Raw genomic sequence first — 17,248 nt, 5'->3', positions numbered from 1 at the left:
TCCAATGGCTTTCTTTCTTGTTTGTTCCAATGTTTGAAAATGAATGCCAATTATGAAGATATTTACCATTTATCTCGTGTCTCTGGGGAGAAAAAATGGATACCCTGAAACCTAAAATCTTCTTAAGCGACAGGCACTACCAGTTGGAATCTAAATGGGTTCTGAGGAAACTTCTGTAGATCCTATATTTTAGTAATAATATATTTTGTTTTTTAAAAAAAAAGAACCATTGTTTTAGGAGCATGTCAGTTTCCCCACACATTTTAGTTTAGCTAATGTAGATGGAGAAGTGTTAGGCCCACAGGGACCCTGTGATTTAAAATGCTTCCATGATTAAGGTACTTTATTACTAGATAAAAGCTTGGTTTGATATCAAATTAACAGGAACATTACTGAATGAGTTTCACTTCACAACAGTAGATAGTGATCCAAGATGAGGGAAGAGAAGTTTTGTGATTAACTACAACCCACTGTGCTTGAAGGTATGTCTAATTCTGATGGCAAGATTTCTCAATGCCAGAAATTCTGCACATGGAGAAGGCACAGCCTATTGCTCACTGACTCACTTTGGTGTCTGGGATGAGTGAGAGGCTGGAAAATAGACTCTAAATCTCTTATAGGTGTCATTTAAAAAGAACCCTACTCAATGAACTAATTTTACCTCCCTGGGACCAAAAACATCAGATCAGGCAATGGAACCCTTAGGTCATAAAATATCAGACTCTGATATGACAACCTCAACATTTGGAAAAAACAATTCTGACCACATCATTATCAGATCTCCTAAGACCAATGGGCCATCTTATTTTGGAAAAGTCTTCCTTCTCCATAGGTATGAGTGACAAGTGTCATCTTAACCCTAGGAAGTCATTATTCTCAAAGCATACACATTTTATATAAAATAACAAATGCTAAAATATGGCACAGAGAATAAATACTAATAGACTGTTATGTTAAAGTATATGGAAGTGACTTCATGTAAAGAGAGGAGAAGAAACTGTCATAAGTTTTAAGAAGCAGGACTCTTAAACTCAAAAGCCTACATGTACCAGGCAGGTATCATAAATCTGTAAGGCTGATAAGGGTAAATATTTAGAAAATGCTAAAAACTAGCAAACTGCATGCAGTCCTTGAGTAAGTAACAAGATCAGATTTTAATCTTCTAAGAGAACCCAGCTACCTGATTTTTATGTGAAGTTTCCAGATTTTCAAAAGTTGGCATTAATTTTTTTTTAAAAGAAAATGTTATAGTCTTGAAAAATTGTAGTCTAGAATTTGCCCTGTGGGATACCAGTCTGTAAGCACTAATCTAAAAGTAGTTTTAAAGTAATGCAGTGATAAAGAGAAAGTTTCTCATATAACAATGATTATGCTAAAGTTTTGACTCTCGGTTTCTGCTCTACCAAGAGGGATCAGTCCACTCAAGGAAAGGGCAGGAGTGGTACCACGATACATAGAGAGCTTTCCCCAAATTACATGTGTCTGAATTATCATCACCACTATCACCACTTCCACCACTGTGCAGAGCAAATAAGGATTTGAGTAGAGGATGCCCAAATTTCAAAAGCTTCCTGAGAGCACTAATGCCACAACCTTCCACCCCAGTGATCAGTGACCTTGAGAAATTAGAAAACTTCAGATAACTGGGAAGGGTGTATCTAATTTATGAAGACCAAACTCATGGGGCCTAAGATGTCAAATAGCATATGTGTAGTATCTCTGAAAATAATAACTGCAAATATCAAAGATGACAAGGAGACCACATTAAGTATTGCTATTAATAGTATCATATTGGCCATTTTGGTCTCCTGGGCAAAGAGAAAACGGTAAGCTGTCTGTTTGCAGTGGAAGATTATAAAAACTGGGTGCATTTTAAGAATATGTGTATGTAGGCACATGTGTGTGTATATGTATATAAAGAAAGCAAGGATAACATTTTGGTCATTTTTAGGTTGAGGTCTGTAAATTCATTATTCAAGAAGGGAAGGGTAGTATCATATGTTCACATGATTCCAGACTGCAGACAGAAAATAGAAAGGGTTATCAAATATTTTCACATGTTTTTCTACTTCTTATCCTTAAAAAAAAAAAAACCTTTTTTATTTTACTTTTTATTACAATAACTAAATGTAACGAGGATTATGACATACTAAGATCTGATATACAAATGAAAGATATAAAGAAACACCTTCCCGTGACTTGGTAATGTCTCACTAATCTTCTGTTACTATTTAGCAATGCCTCATCTAACCCCGTTTTTGGCGTTAAGCTTGCATTCTTCTAACTCACCTTATACCTTGGAGTCAAAATCTTCTAGGTGGGCTTGGTGGTCAAACCTGTTTCAGAGTGGTTTATCCTCAGATGCCTGCAGCTTTTCTCCTTGGGACGCGATCTGTCTATTGACCCTGCAGGGGCTACTTGGGCAAATTACAGGGGTGGCTCCTTAATTTTCTTCTTTTGCTATTTTCCAAGTAAGTGGTAGAACCTGAAAAAGAGAGTTTACAGTCATATAGTCCATCTCTACAGAACGTTAGCGAGCCTGTCACGGGCACAGATTATGGCTAATCAAAAAATTCCTCCCAATTTATCTTTTGAAGAAAAAGTTCATACAGTTGGGTGTCCTAGTTTTTTACCTCCTTGGCTCAATTTTACATAACCACTTAACTCCTCAGTAATCAGGGACAATCATAATTTACATCTTATCCAGAGTTTAGAGTAAGAAACCTCTCAATTGATATAGCAAATATTTTCTAAGAAGGGATAGTATATTTTCCAGAACCAATGAAATGTAAACCTCAACAGGATTTTTAAAAATAGTAAGTATGAAGTAGTTTCATCACACATGCACATAAACGTACAATCCCTAGTGCCTTAACAGAGACCCATTAATAGTCTTTGATTTGCTGAAGAAGAGAATTGCTGCCAAACTCCCAGAATCCTCTGGCAGTACTATCAAAGTACAGAGTTTTCAACTTGACACAATTTCTCTGAAAGTAAAGAAACAATATTTTATGAAAAAATAAATAAGTTAATTTTAAGGAAAAAGAAAGGAAAACCTGACAAGTAATCCAAAGTAGAAGCTACATCAGTTACTCTGATTCTGAAACACAATAGTTTTTTCCTTCCAGCCATAAACCTCTCTCTCAAGTTCATTTATTCACATGATAGCTTTAAAAATCACTCCCCAGGTTTTTCCAAGCCTATTCTTGCACTCTGTTCTAGTTTTTCTCTTCTTATTGACAGAGAAGGGGAAAAATGCACACATAAACACACGTGCACGTGCACACACAAACACACACTTCTAAAAAACTATGACTTCCTGAAACTGTAAAAACTTATGTCTACCCAACATTCTCTGCCATGATGGATCCTTTAAGTACCACATTTCAGCAAGAAATGTGTTCTAACCCTCCTTCTACCTCTTCAAGGAAAACTTTTAAAATAAATCACTACTGTGTTTTAAGACAATTCTATGTATCTTGTAGGTCCTAAATAAAATGTAATGACATGACTTATTGGGGTAGGGAACCTGCAGCCTGGGGGCCACATGTGGCCTTCTGGATCCTTGAGTGCTGCCTTTTGACTGAATCCAAATCAGGATTTGTTCTGTGAAGTTTGGATTCAGTTGAGGGGCCACACTTGGGGATCTGGATGGCCACATGTGGTCTTGAGGCCCCAGCTTCCTACCTTCTATAATGCTTAAGTCAGGGCTTTTAGTGTGCCCATCACCTGAGTGGTGTTCATTATACTTGAGCATCTTCTTATTTTCTGCACATACTATTCAATAATCTGTGCTCTTTAATGTCATTTAATTACAGGCAGGCAGAATATGAATGGTCAGCTACAGACATTTCCCTAGCCACAGTTTCCTTGCTCTTTCTTATGAAAGAGCTTGGACTCTGCCAAGCTTTGGAAAAGGAGAGGACACCAAAAAGGAAGAAAAAAGAGGAAAAAGTATGGTAAAGAGCCCCCTGTGCTATCTTGAAGTTTCTCTGGTCCACTCCAACTCCCATTCCCCTCTCCTAGGCTTATTCTCCATAACATCTAAAATGGCAAGTGGGAAGGTAAAGATGAATAGAGGACCACGGGGTAAGATTAAGGTTTCTCCTCCTTCCCTCCATTTCCCCCACTAAGAAGTAGTAGAGAGGAGGGAACAGGCAGAGTGAATCTTGCTAACCACACCTAAGGAACTTCTCTGCCCTTCCGCATCACATCACATACATCATATGTCAGACCTCACCCCAGCGGGCATTTTCCCACTTCCTTTCTTTCTTTTCCCATAGTCTTTGCCAATACATCCTTCAAAATCCAGCTCAAAACAGCAATTTCCAACTTCATCGATTTTCCCAGCTAGAAAGAAGCAGCTGTTCACTGCACCTGGTAATTTTGGTCCATTCTAACAGTGTGAGGCTGTCCTGCTTTTATGGTTACATGTGCTTACATCTCTTAGCTCCCCTACCAGCCTGTGTACAGTCTGGGAAGCAGGGACCAGACCCGCACACAGTAAAGGTGAGAGATTAATATTAGAATTTATAAGGTTTTGATATATAAATACTCTCTAAGGAACTAATCTATTATTGTCAATTTTGTTTTAACAGCACAAAAGTTTATGCAATGTCAAAGAATAGAGGTTTTGGCTTGTTCTGAAACTATAATTTCATAAGGACATTCTACACAACCATCAAAAAGACAACTACCAAGATAAAGTGTTGTGCCTTCTATAACCCTCAGGGGGACTATGTACTCTGGCTTAAAAATTATCACCACACCATTAATACATGGTTCAATTATAACTAATCACCTCTGATAATTATTCTAGCCAGGAATATTAGGAATATTTGTCTTAATTCAGCTTTAAAAAGTTGATTAGGACAGACAGGTTTATATGGTCACGTTTGCATTCCAAATTTCTAGGTAACTAATACATTAAGCTCTATTTGCAAGCCAGGAAGTTTCTAAAGGGCAAGTCAGTCTTAAACTGCACCAGGTCTTGCTTTACCTCACACATGAATTGCGTGCAGGGCAGAAGTCCAAAGGTGATAAGCTTATAGAGTCCGATTACTCCTTGTGACAACACAAACTGAAGATTAATTCTTAAAGTTCTAGTTAAGAAATGCACTCAGAGAAGGGAAGATATTGTTTCTTTTAAAAAGCATCACCAAAATTGAGGTTGTACCATATCTGGCTATTAACAACATATACTCACAAAAGGAATCATGTTCTAATTTAACAATACCCTCTGTAGATCAAAGAGGCTCCTGACACCCTCCCTCTAAGTCACTGACAAATTAAAAGTTGTCAAGGTTGGAAAGGGTGATTTAAATGGAGTCTCTCATACTGACCAGTACTAACCAGTAGGAGTCTCTGGAAAATCTCACTCAGAGTTTAGCAGCTTGGCAATGGTTCCTTCTGAATGGCTCATTCAGGAAGCAAATGATCCCTTATCTTTGCAGCAGAATTTTTTCTCTAAGTGGTGTGACTAATCCTCCCACAGCCTGAATTTTGCCCACTTTACGCCATGTTCTTGTCCAGCACACTCCCCACACATTCCTCTCATTTCTTATTCAAGTTCATCAGCAACCATGATGTATTCTACCAAAGACCAGACTGTCCCTTGCAGCTATTAAGCAAATGCATATAACAAAGTGGGGACAAGATAAAGCAAGCTCTGCCACTCTGTACAATAATAAAAGAAAGATTCTTAAAACAGTAAAGACAATAAAACAATAACCAGAAGAGTATTTGCACAAAGTTAGTAATCTACATAGCAAAGTCTATTTCACATAAAAAATAAAACACGAGATACTGTTAATTATTACCTGTACATATGTGGTTCATGGTTTTATTTCAATGCTCACACCAATTCTACAAAGAAGGATAGGTCTTAATTTAGGGTTAAACATCCTAAATTGCTTTTCTAGAAAATTGTAGCCCAAGACACAATACAAGACCTTTCTTTATTATCTTGTTCACTTCTGTCTGCTGCTACTACTAACTACAATAGTTAGTGAAAGATCATTGTTTTGCTTTTTACACTGGCAGCAATATTTAGACAAGAAATTGACTCTTTTCTTCCTACCTATGAAAATCCCAAGTACAGTGAGGGTTTCTACACTGTGTCTAAGTCTCTGGAGAATATGGTTTTAGTGCCACAACCCAATAGTTTTTATGGAAACAGGTTGTGCTGGGACAGAAAATGCACCCTCCAGTCATTGTTACCTAGCAACTACCAGGGCTTTCTTATCAATGACTAAAGAGCAGAAGATTTTTAACCTAGGAAAAGTGTCTTATCTCATTAGTGCTACTATGTATCAAAGTAGTTAAAACCCACCAGCTGAAATTACATGTCAGAGTTTTTATATCTGCCATTAAGTACTGATTGATTGATCCACAGTAAGTCAATTGTGTAGTTATTATATACAAACATCAAAACCAGACACTAAAGTGGATCTAAAAATGTAACAGTCAACAAAACCGAGACTCCTTCTCTTAAGAAATCTATAGGTTAGCCATAGATAACAGGAAAAGGTATATGAATAATCTTTCCGAGTGACAAAAGCAAGAATGAATATGTGCTATGAATATTCATGGCATGAAAATAATAATTCTAGCTTGGAATTTGTGGGCTGAGTAGAAAGCAGATCAGAAGTTGCTCAAAAGAGAAAGCATTTGAAAGAGTAGACTCAGGCAGGAAATGGACAAGCAAGGATGAATAAAGGACATTTCAGTGCTGAATGTGTATAAACATCAAGAGACGGGGAAGTATATCCTGTAGTGCCAGTACTCAGAGTTTAGGGTACAGTAGAAGGAGAGTGGGGGAGGGAAAGGCAGAGAAAAGGTTTGGAACAGTGTGGAAGGTTTTCGATATGAGAGAAAGACTGGATTTTCACTGTGTGGGCTGTAAAGAACAGGGGCAAAGTTCAGAACAGGGAGCCATGTGATCAGGTTTCAGGGAGGCAGATCCTGAGGCAGAACAAACTGGAGGAAAGAGGCGAGAGGAACCTCAGGAGAACAGAGGGAGGACGAAGCTACCTGGGGGAGTGGGCATGGTGACGTCGGGCAGGACTGAAAGTCAGCCCGTGTCTTAGCAAAATCATATGCGGGAAGTAAAACATTCATTTTTTCTCATAAACTTGATCAAAATAAAACAAGATATATTTTATTGATACATGCTAATAAACTAGATAAGCTAATAAACTAAAATAATTTAGTTAACACAAACATTATTTTCTCAATCCTGTTATATTTCTACTTATCTAGCCAACTTTTCCAGATTTTTGTCTGCACAGCTTAGTTCAAATGGACTTGTATTTCTCTGAGGGTAGGCAAAATGTTTTCTTTCTCCAAATCCTAAAGGCCAAGCACACGAAAGACCTGGCATCTACCTATTACGCATACAAGGAATACTCTCTTTCCAAATTAAATAGTTTTGTTAAAACAGACACAAGTTCAGATAACGGATCATACAGGTAAGAATCCTAATTATAGGTTACTTAAAGGACTCTACAATTCTATTATTCCCTTGACAATGTCTGCTTTATATCCAAAGAATAAATATTTATATCCAAAGAATAAACCACTTTATTTTTCAGTTGAATAAAATTTTATAACAAGTAAGAACTCTATTAACTCTATAGCACTGTAAACATGCTTAGGACATATCCTAGTCTTCTAAAAGGAATATGCTGTAGAGCGGAGTTAGTAACCTTCTTCCAGATCCAGTAATTATCCAGATCAGTATCATCCAGATCAGTAACTATCAGTCTACCACTCGATGCAGCTACTCAACTCAGCTCTCGCAGCAGGAAGGCAGCCATAGATGATATGTAAATGCATGACCATGGCTGTGTTCCAGTAAAACTTTATTCACAAAAAAGTGGCGGGCCACCTATTGTAGTTTGCTGACCCCTGCCTAGCGTTATAGTCCAGGAGTGGCATCTTGATGTGGTTTCATTGTTCTTTGCTTCTCAATGAGCACAACTATGATGAACTGATAAGAAAAATTACTATGAGAAAATGGGTTCCAACAACGACAAAAACAAACAAACAAAAACTCCACTTCTAGTGCAGTGATAAAAGCAAAAACAAAATGAAGAGGTTCTGAGGAAGTGATGGATTCAAGAAGACAAGAAAAGTTTGGGGGAATTTATAAAGAAAATGTAAAATTTAGTGGTATCTCTAATCACTGCTAAGACAGCTCAACATTTTTTTCAATGTGGAAATATAAAAAAAATGTGACTAATGAAACCATTTCAGGGGATGTTCCAACCAATGCCAAAAATGCTCATTAATTGAGAGAAAACTTTAGGGAAAGCTTAATCTATTATGTAAAAATGTTTAAGAAATGCATGAATTTTGGAAGAATATTTGCAAGAGAGAAAGCCAGGGAATTTGAAAATTTATGAAAGTGTCCCTTATGAATTCTAATGATCATACTATATTTACTTGATATAGCAGGGGAAAAGTAAGGAATACTATTAAACTTCCTAATCTACATTTAAATCTATAAAAGAATTATAACAAAAAAAATGGTCTTAACTCAGTTATATCTGCTTAATGATGCTACCATTAATTTACCATTATTGAAAGTGACTTACTAGCTCTATGATTTTGTGCAGGTTACGTTACCTCTATGTGCCTTAGGTTCCTCATCTGTAAAATGTGGCTCTTTCAAGGAGTTGTTTGAGGATTAAGCAAATTAATGCATGCAAAGTAATCAGAACAGTCCTGGCACACAGGAGGCTCTCTAGACCTAGAATGCTGCTACTGCTCCCTGAATTTCTTATGCCCATGTAAGCCTTATTGGTTTCCTCTTTTTTTTGTCCTTTTTTCACCCCTTTTGGCTCCTCCTGGGTGGCCTTGTCTCACTTCAAGGACTCAAACCTACCATTTGCTAGAGACTACTAAACTCCTCTGCTCAGTGCTGACTTTTTTCCAGGTTGCATTTCCAATTGCCTTCTGGCCATTTCCATTGAAATACATCATGGGTACCTGAAACTCAATGTGTCTTAAAATCAAGCCCATTATCTTTCTTCCCTTACCCCTTTCCTCTCCTTGTATTCCTTACCCAATGCCATCACTACCTATCCTTATGCCACACTAGAAACTGCAGTTATTTTTCATTATCATTTCATTTCTCTGCTCCCATTCTCTTTTCCAAGCCATTTTTCATTGTCATCGGAGTCACCTTTCTTAAAATGTATATTTGGTTGTGTTTTCCTCTTGCTCAATTATTCTTTATTGCTTGGAGAAAAGGGTCTATGAACCTGAGTAAGTTTCAGAGACTCTGGAAAGTGTCTGAAAATTGGATACAAAAATTTGGGTACTTGTGATTAAAAAAAAAAAAGAAAAAAGAATCATGGAAACTGTCCTAGAGGACAAGTGTTAAACTGCTCAGCAGGGTGCAATCTGTAATCTTAAATGGCAGAGTAGTCTACACACTCTGTATCCGAAACTAACTGTTTCACCTCTCCCAGCCTTTGCACGGGTTCCTCTACCTGGTATGCTTGCCTGCTCATCTCTGCCTGTCGAACACTTGAGCATTCTTTAAGTCCCAGCTTAGGTCTCAAATGCCACCTCTGTGAAGCCTTGCCCACGTAGGCATGGACCAAAAAAAGGGACACTAAATAGATTTCTGGTGTCTGTATCTTGTAACATAGGTCTGAAAGTTCTTAAATACAAAGCTTCACACTGAAAGAGTAGTCATAAGTATTTACACACATTATGTTTACTTAAATAAATCTATGTAGATCCTTACTGGTGTCCTGGGTTTTAATGAGATCAATAGTTAAGACCCTGGAGCCTAACTGCCTAGGTTCAAATCCTGGCTCTGCCAAGGACCAGTAATGTGACCCTGAGCAAGTTACATAGCTTCTCAGTGCCTCAGTTCTAAGATCTGTAAAGATGGAGAGAGTAATAGTACATTTTTAGGATTATTCTGAGGATTAAATTAGTTTATATACATATAGCACTTAAAACTATATGTGTTTCAATAGTTTCAAACTATTGAAAGCCAGGAATAAAGATTGCAAGAGATAATCACAGAGGAAAACTAATTGACCTTGCCCACATAGGCCTCAAGCTTTAGTCAACTGAATTAATTAGCCAGAGAACACCAACAAAGATGGCCCTGTTTACTAACGCTTTTATCAACTGAAGTGTTTCAGTTACCTACCACCAGGGATGGGGGAAAAAAAGTGTTTCAAGTTTATCTGATAAAATTCTTCTATTAGCCTCCACTAGCTAAAAATACCGGCTCAGAGTATTTCCAAGGCACACCATAGGTGCACTGAAATAATTTCTTTGAATAGAAAAAAGCCAGATCTGCTCTCCACTGGACAGTAAATCAATGGCCACCTCTTTGCTTACCAAGCACTCAAAATGAGGGGAAAATGCTAAGTAGTTAATTGGGAAGAAAGATAAAGGAGCTTAATGACTCAGCTTTCAAACAACCTGGTATCTTGTTTGCCAGAGAAATTGGCTATTAGGTATTAGCACCGCCCACCTGGCCAAAAGAGAAGAAAGCTATGAAATGTAGAACCTAACATCACTGAACCTAAGGAGGAGTCAAAATAAATGCATGCTGTATGCTGTAGCTGACTTTTATCTGAGTAATATGGTTATCTGACATTTTTGGAACTGCCTCTGTCAAAAACTTTCAGCCAAAAAAGGCTATTTTGACCCATACCGTAAATATTGATTGCAGTGGTGTAAACAGTATTTTTTGTTCCCCAAAAAACTGCCCAAAGAACCACTTTATTCTTTATTGATGGCATAATAATCAGACCTTAGGTTAGAATACTTGGGTGAATATTGAAAACTAAAGAACAAGTGAACGAAGCTCAAATTCCTTAGCCTAGTATTAAAGGTCCTCCATGATCTAACCCTAACTAACTTTCCAATTTTCTCTTCTATGATACACTTCTTGAAATCTTCAAACAAACAGAGCTTCTTGCAATTCCCCCAATCATACCCACTCTTTGCTCACTCCTTGTTTCCTCTACCTAGAACAGCCTTCTTACATCTCCAAAGTCTAAATCCCATACTTCCTTTTTAGGCCCTGTCTGGATGATATGAAGCCATTCCCTATGGCCCAGTGGAAGTAATTGTCCAAGTTCTTAACTTTCCTAATCCTCACTTGGCACCTCTGAAACCTTCCTCAGTCCATCTTGATCAGAGTTGCCGACATGACTAGATGCTCTTATGCAAATTGACCAAGGGGTTGGAAAAAAAAAAAAAAAACGGGATGCCCTTTGAGGGCAGTGTCCACATCTACTCCATCTTTGCAAGCTCCCCTGCACCACGGACACATCTGCAAGTGGCAGGGGCTCATGATTTTTACTAAAGTTTGCAAGAAGGATGCCAAAGATCATTTAAACCAAATGGGAACGTACATGCACTCAGACAAGCTTTGCTGAAGTAAGGCTTTAGTTAAAAAATATGCAACAAGACTTGTTTACTTGTGAAGCAAACAGAGAAGATAATTTTAATGCTACTCCCAGGGCAAAGAAACCACTGTTTACATTCATCATGCAATGATTTTTCAATTACTGAGTGGTGCATTAAAAGATTCCCCCCATTCATGTAACTGATAATACACTTCCAAGTTAGATAAATCGTAAGATAGCTAGTCCTGTCTTTTTCCTACTGCAAACTCAAAATACATCTTGCCTCTGTGCTTTGGATAAAGAAATATGCCTTAACCTCTAAATATCCAAGGGCCAAAATGCAAAAATCAGAGAATCTGATAACAGAGCCCAAAAGTGCCTAGATAGGGAAAGATTAACAAAAGAACCTTTAGCATGGCAATCTGATACTACTTGGGCAGAAGTTCACAAGTCCCACACAAATTGAAATGCTTATTGGATCACATAGTGGAGGCCGACTTCACTCTTACATGAAGCTCCAGGACTAAGCTGATCAGTATGTTCTTGCCAGACCACTGGAAAGCTACCCACGTCTGCAGTCCTATATGCACAAATGACATTTCTCTGTCTACTAGGTTCACAAACTGTTATAAAAATGAGTTTGAATATGCACTGTTCAACATACGTAATTTTCCTAAGCCTCACATCCTGAAAGAATAGATAATCTAAGTCTTAAACCCACACGAAAGAACAGACTCTTACAGGGATGTCTTAACTCAAGTTGCGCATATGGGAAATCTTCTGTTGGGTTCTGTATCTGGTATGGTTTTCATATCAATGACATCTGGAACATTCAGTCTCCAATATCACATTTCTAGTGTCTCTTGGATTACTGGAATGGCAACCGAATCCTTGAGCAAGCAGCAGAAGACTGAGTGTTTTAACTGACTCAGTCTTTAAAATAACTGCTATGTATATTCTTTAAAGTATAAACATATCGGTCATGCACAAACTGAGGTCAAAATAATGCTAAATACTACTAATAAATTACATTTAACATTGTTAGTGGTACTGCCATAAATTATGCAATGTTTTGAAATTATAAAATAGACCAAAACAAGTATAACATTTATATAATAGGCATTGTTTTTCATATATGGCTTAACTGAATAATGCTGGATGAGAATCTCTTTGAGTCAGTCTCTTCTACCTATTAGGCTACTTTAATTACAGTATGTCAAACTGCACCATTTCTTAGGCTTCTTGCTGTATCTGTCTTCATCTGGATTTCCATTTGGTTTCCACAGTGACTTAACTTGTTTGCTCATTAGAACACAACAAAATTTAACAACTAAATCAGGCATCTTAGCATTCTTATGACTAAAGCTTCCTGTATTTAGATAGATGGTATTGGCAGTAAAATCGAAATAAATTTTAAACTGTTGAGACAGTGAACAATGCCATCCATTATAATTCAAAGATGTTCTTCTGGAAATGTAATTTGATGTCATAGACTGAGAAGAAAAAAATGGATGGGGCCAACATTATCACATAACTGCAATTTCCCTGAAACTGAGAGCTTCCTTTGGACACAAGTGGAAGCCTTTGGTACCGTGGAAGGACAGCATCAGTCTTGGGGTTCAACAGGCTTGGTTCAAATCCCAGTGTTGATGTTTTCTAGCTATGAAACCCAAGGCAGGTTACTCAGCCTATCTGATCCCAGATACCCTCATCTGCTAAATGGGGATCTGGCCTTATTAGCTTTGGAAATTACAAATAATATATGTTCAGGACCTAGCACTGCAGACTTTCTAACAGATCAGCTAATACCATATTAATTTTTTTTTTTTTTTTAGCAGAACTGAGACCTATGGATTATTCTAACACCTCTATATACATCATACTTTCTTCAGACTACAAATTTGCCATCTCAGGGAGAAATGATGTGCAAAAATCATTGAAATGTTCATCTTTAACTTTTATGAAGCACCTAGAAATAAAGACGATGAATTTAAAAGTTCAAAGCACCACAACTAATTGGCAGCTGCCATGCAGTGAGTGATGAAGATCCCAGTCTCTAAAACCGTCTAGGTTCACATTCCTGCTCTGCCCTTCTCTAGCAGTGTGAGCTTGGGAAAGGTACGCCTCCTTTCTGTCCTGAGATTTCCTTATTTGTGAAATGGGGCTATTAAGAGTGCCCACTTCATAGGGTGGTACCGAGGATTAAACAACAGTACTTGGCATGCAGTAAGTATCCAATGACAAATTTGGAATGTTCATAGCAGCTTTATTTATAGTTGCCCAAATTTGAACTAACTCATTAAGAATAGAACATTGGGCCAAGTGTGGTGGCTCATGCCTATAATCCCAGCACCTTGGGAGGCGGAGGTGGGAATATTGCTTGAGCCCAGGAGTTCAAGACCAGCCTGATCAACACAGCAAGACCCCATCTCAACAACAAAAATTTTTTAAAGCAGCCAAGTGTGGTAGTGCTTGCCTACAGTCCTAGCTACTTGGAAGGCTGAGGCAGGAGGATTGCTTGAGCCCATGAGTTCAAGGTTGCAGTGAGCTATGATCATGCCACTTCACTCCAGCCTGGGCAACAGAGTGAGACCCTATCTCAAGAAAAAGAAAAGAAAAAAAAAGAATAGAACATTGTGGGGGCTTCCTGGTTGGCAAACACAACAAGGTATTTGGAGAGTAGTGCATCCAAAGAAGGCATGGAAGCTCTCCTCGTCCCCCCACCCCTACCATACTTTGTTTTATGTATCTCTTCCATCTGGCTCTTCCTGAATTGTATCCTTTGTTATAAACTAGTAAATCATATTAAAGAATAGTTAAGTGAATGGAGAGCTATACCATAACCTGCCAAGAATGACACACAAGAGAAGATCTACACAAAGCAATATGGACCAAAAAAGCATGCCCTCAGTGTGAACATGAAGCTGTAGATTGAGCACAATCATGCAGAAAGTGCTGGAGGCCATCTTAGGACAATGAGACAAAAGTTCCAAGATGGATGCCAACATGCTAAGGATGATGAAGGAGAAAAATGGACAGAGATGTCCCCTGCTGCCATCTCTGAGTCACTGTACTAACCCAGGTGTGGACCTACCTTACTCCTTCTGGTTAAGAGGAAGGATAAATGTCCTCATTTTCAGGGAAAAATAAAAGAACAGAATATTGTGGAATATTCATACGATGGAATAATGTACAGAAATGAAAAAGAAGGATCTACTGATACATGCAGTAGCATGCAACAACATGGAAGAATCTCAACATAAAAATAGGACCACAGTATAATTTCATTTGTATGAATTTAAAAGACAGGTTAAATCAATGTGTGGTAACAGCAGTCAGAATTGCAATTACCGCTGGGCAATATAGATTGGAAGGGGCATGAGAGAACCTTCTGGTGTGTTGGAAAATGTTCTGTATCTTCCTCTGGAGGTGGTTTTGGGTACAGATGTAGATAGAAAAAAACTGCACTTCCATTTAAGATCTACATAGGTTAATGTACATAAAGTATGCTTTTAAAAAAAATCTAAATAAGCAAAAAACACCATATTTACTTTAAAATCTTTAGTGTTCCCCAGCCATGAATCATTCATCCATTCATTCATCCCAGTAGTTACCGAATGTCTACCACTATGCTGAACACTGCAAGCACACCCTGTGTGGTCCTCATCACTAAGGAGTTTGGATGCTTCTAGAGAAAATCACTTCACTGGTAGCACTACTCTTTTGGCAATAAATCGTATACCACCTTCTGATACCTCACCTGTTCTTTTCTTCAATTACTTGACATTTTATATGTTGCTTAAATTTACAGCTGACCTCAACGTGAAATGTAAATTCGTTGGTTGTTGCAAACCATTTTATACCCTTAGATGCCCAGCCCAGTGTCTTATTCACAGCAAGCCCTCGAGCCTATCGTACCCTAGTCCTTTTCCCAGCCTCCTGTCTCCTGGCCAATGTTCTTTTCCCCAGGTTTTCACTTTTCTTTGCCCCCTATGAAACCTGCAGATCTGCAAATCCCTTACTTGGATTCTACGTGGCTTATCCTTACATATGCTGTGTCTACCAGGACAGCGTTGGATATGGTTTTTGTTAGGCTCAGTTTTCTTATATTAAACTTTTCATCCTATGACAGAGCTTAGGAATATGGGAAAGAAGTGGGGGAAGTAAGGAGATAAAAGATAGACTCATGTCATTGAAGGGAAAATGACAAACCTTGCTTTGACAGCTTGCACTACGTTGGCAAAAACAAATAGCCATGCCTCTCTGGCTTTCTTCCTACAATGCCCACAGCCCCGCCAACACCATATGTATCAACTTGCCCAGAAAATACCCTTGAAAATGACACAGAGGATGCCAGTCTTACCCATCTCCCAATATCTATTTTTTTGTTGTTGAAGTGTGACTTTTCTAAGGGTCACTAACGAGGAAAAGATTTAAAAGACCCAGAAAAGAGCGTGCGTCTCGCAATTGAATGTAGTTAACAATAGCTACAATTGCTCTCACAAATAGGAGCAAGTTGAAAGAACTGTGTGTGGACGGCTTTGTTTCATAATTTTCTTTTCTGTGGTCTTGTTGCATACAGCAGTTCTTACATGTTTCTTGAAGCCACCTGTTATCACCTGGAGTCGTGAGTCTGTGAGGGTTGTACTTCGAGGTCTGGGCCTCCCTTGGTGTGTTAAGGGTTTGTGTTCACGTTCCTGCTGACCTGAGCATCCGAGCAACCGAGGCCATCTGCTCCCTCACGAGAGCCGTGCCCACCCTACAGACGGAGCAAGCTGGTCAACCACAAGCCCTGTGGCTTCCACAACGGAGCATGCTGACATAACGGAACTGGTTTCTGTTTGGTTTTTTAACTGATATCCAAAGAGAGGATCTGTAGTCCTGCAGAACTCCCCTGCCTGTCCTCTCCTGAGATTTCCGCCCATTGTCAGTTATAAGGTATCATCCTGGCTGCCATTGTGGGAAGTCCCGCTCCAGGTTGTAATGGGTCAATAAAGAGCTGTACGGTTAGTGTTATCCCCCCAAAATAAGCAACACACAGATATGGGGCCCCAACAGTTCACTGGGCTCAGTGTGGTCCTCCTGGGATTGAGACCAGAGTCCTCACCAGGCCCCACAAACCTCAGCGGGATCTGCCCCTGCTCCCTCCCTCGCCTCATCCCAACCCACTGTCACTCTTCCTTTTACTTCCTGAAGCACATTCTGTTCCCTCTACCAGGAACACACTTCTTTCCCTTTCCTTATCATCTAGTGAATCCCAATTCAGCCCAACTGTCAGCTCCCCAGGGAAGTGTTCTCTGATCCTGCGGGTGGGGCCCCATCTCTGTGTTTCGCAGTCTTGTAGCACCTGCGTTTCTGTTTTAGCATTTATCACAGTTTGCAATTAGAGATTTCTGCAAATTTTTTCAGACATATGTTTTACCCACTAGTCTGTAATCTTCTCAAAGCTTCATGATGCTCGATAAATATCTGTAGAGCAATACAGAGGAAGGAAAAAAGGAAGAGAGAGAAGAGAGGAAAAGAGAACAAAAATGAAAAGGCGAGGTTTAAGAGGGTAGTAGCTGCTTCAGTCTCATCAGATGTAGGCCAGCGGCAGGGAAAGCCACTCGCCCCAGATCACACTCACCACCGAAAGGCTGCCACGCTTCCCACAGCTGGCCTGAATTTTCTGACTTAAAGCCACCACAAAGGAGCCAATGGCCTCTAATACAGCTGGGGGACAATTATTCAATCCTGGAACTTCAAAACAGTATGAACTAAATCAAGTGTTCTGTGTAGACTTTTGGGGATGTGTTTAGTCATTCTGGAGAAACATACATGTTTGTTTGTTTGTTTTGAGACAGGGTTTTGCTCTGCCGTCC

General features: G+C 38.9%; 1 protein-coding gene across 10 annotated transcripts in view; it reads right to left on the bottom strand.

The window, feature by feature from the left end:
* Positions 1-17,248, bottom strand: part of OSBPL6 (oxysterol binding protein like 6) — a 197,280-nt gene that overhangs the window by 103,991 nt on the left and 76,041 nt on the right. For all 10 annotated transcript variants that reach the window (XM_012785862.2, XM_012785863.2, XM_012785868.2 and 7 more), the window contains exon 2: positions 2,290-2,485. The gene's annotated coding sequence lies outside the window, so the exon portion shown is untranslated. The remainder of the gene's footprint in view (positions 1-2,289; positions 2,486-17,248) is intronic.

This window comes from Microcebus murinus, chromosome 8 (genome assembly GCF_040939455.1).
Source record: "Microcebus murinus isolate Inina chromosome 8, M.murinus_Inina_mat1.0, whole genome shotgun sequence".
In the NCBI taxonomy this organism is placed as follows: domain Eukaryota; kingdom Metazoa; phylum Chordata; class Mammalia; order Primates; family Cheirogaleidae; genus Microcebus; species Microcebus murinus.
The sequence above is the reverse complement of the archived record's forward strand: the minus strand, read 5'-3'. Positions and strand labels throughout refer to the sequence as shown.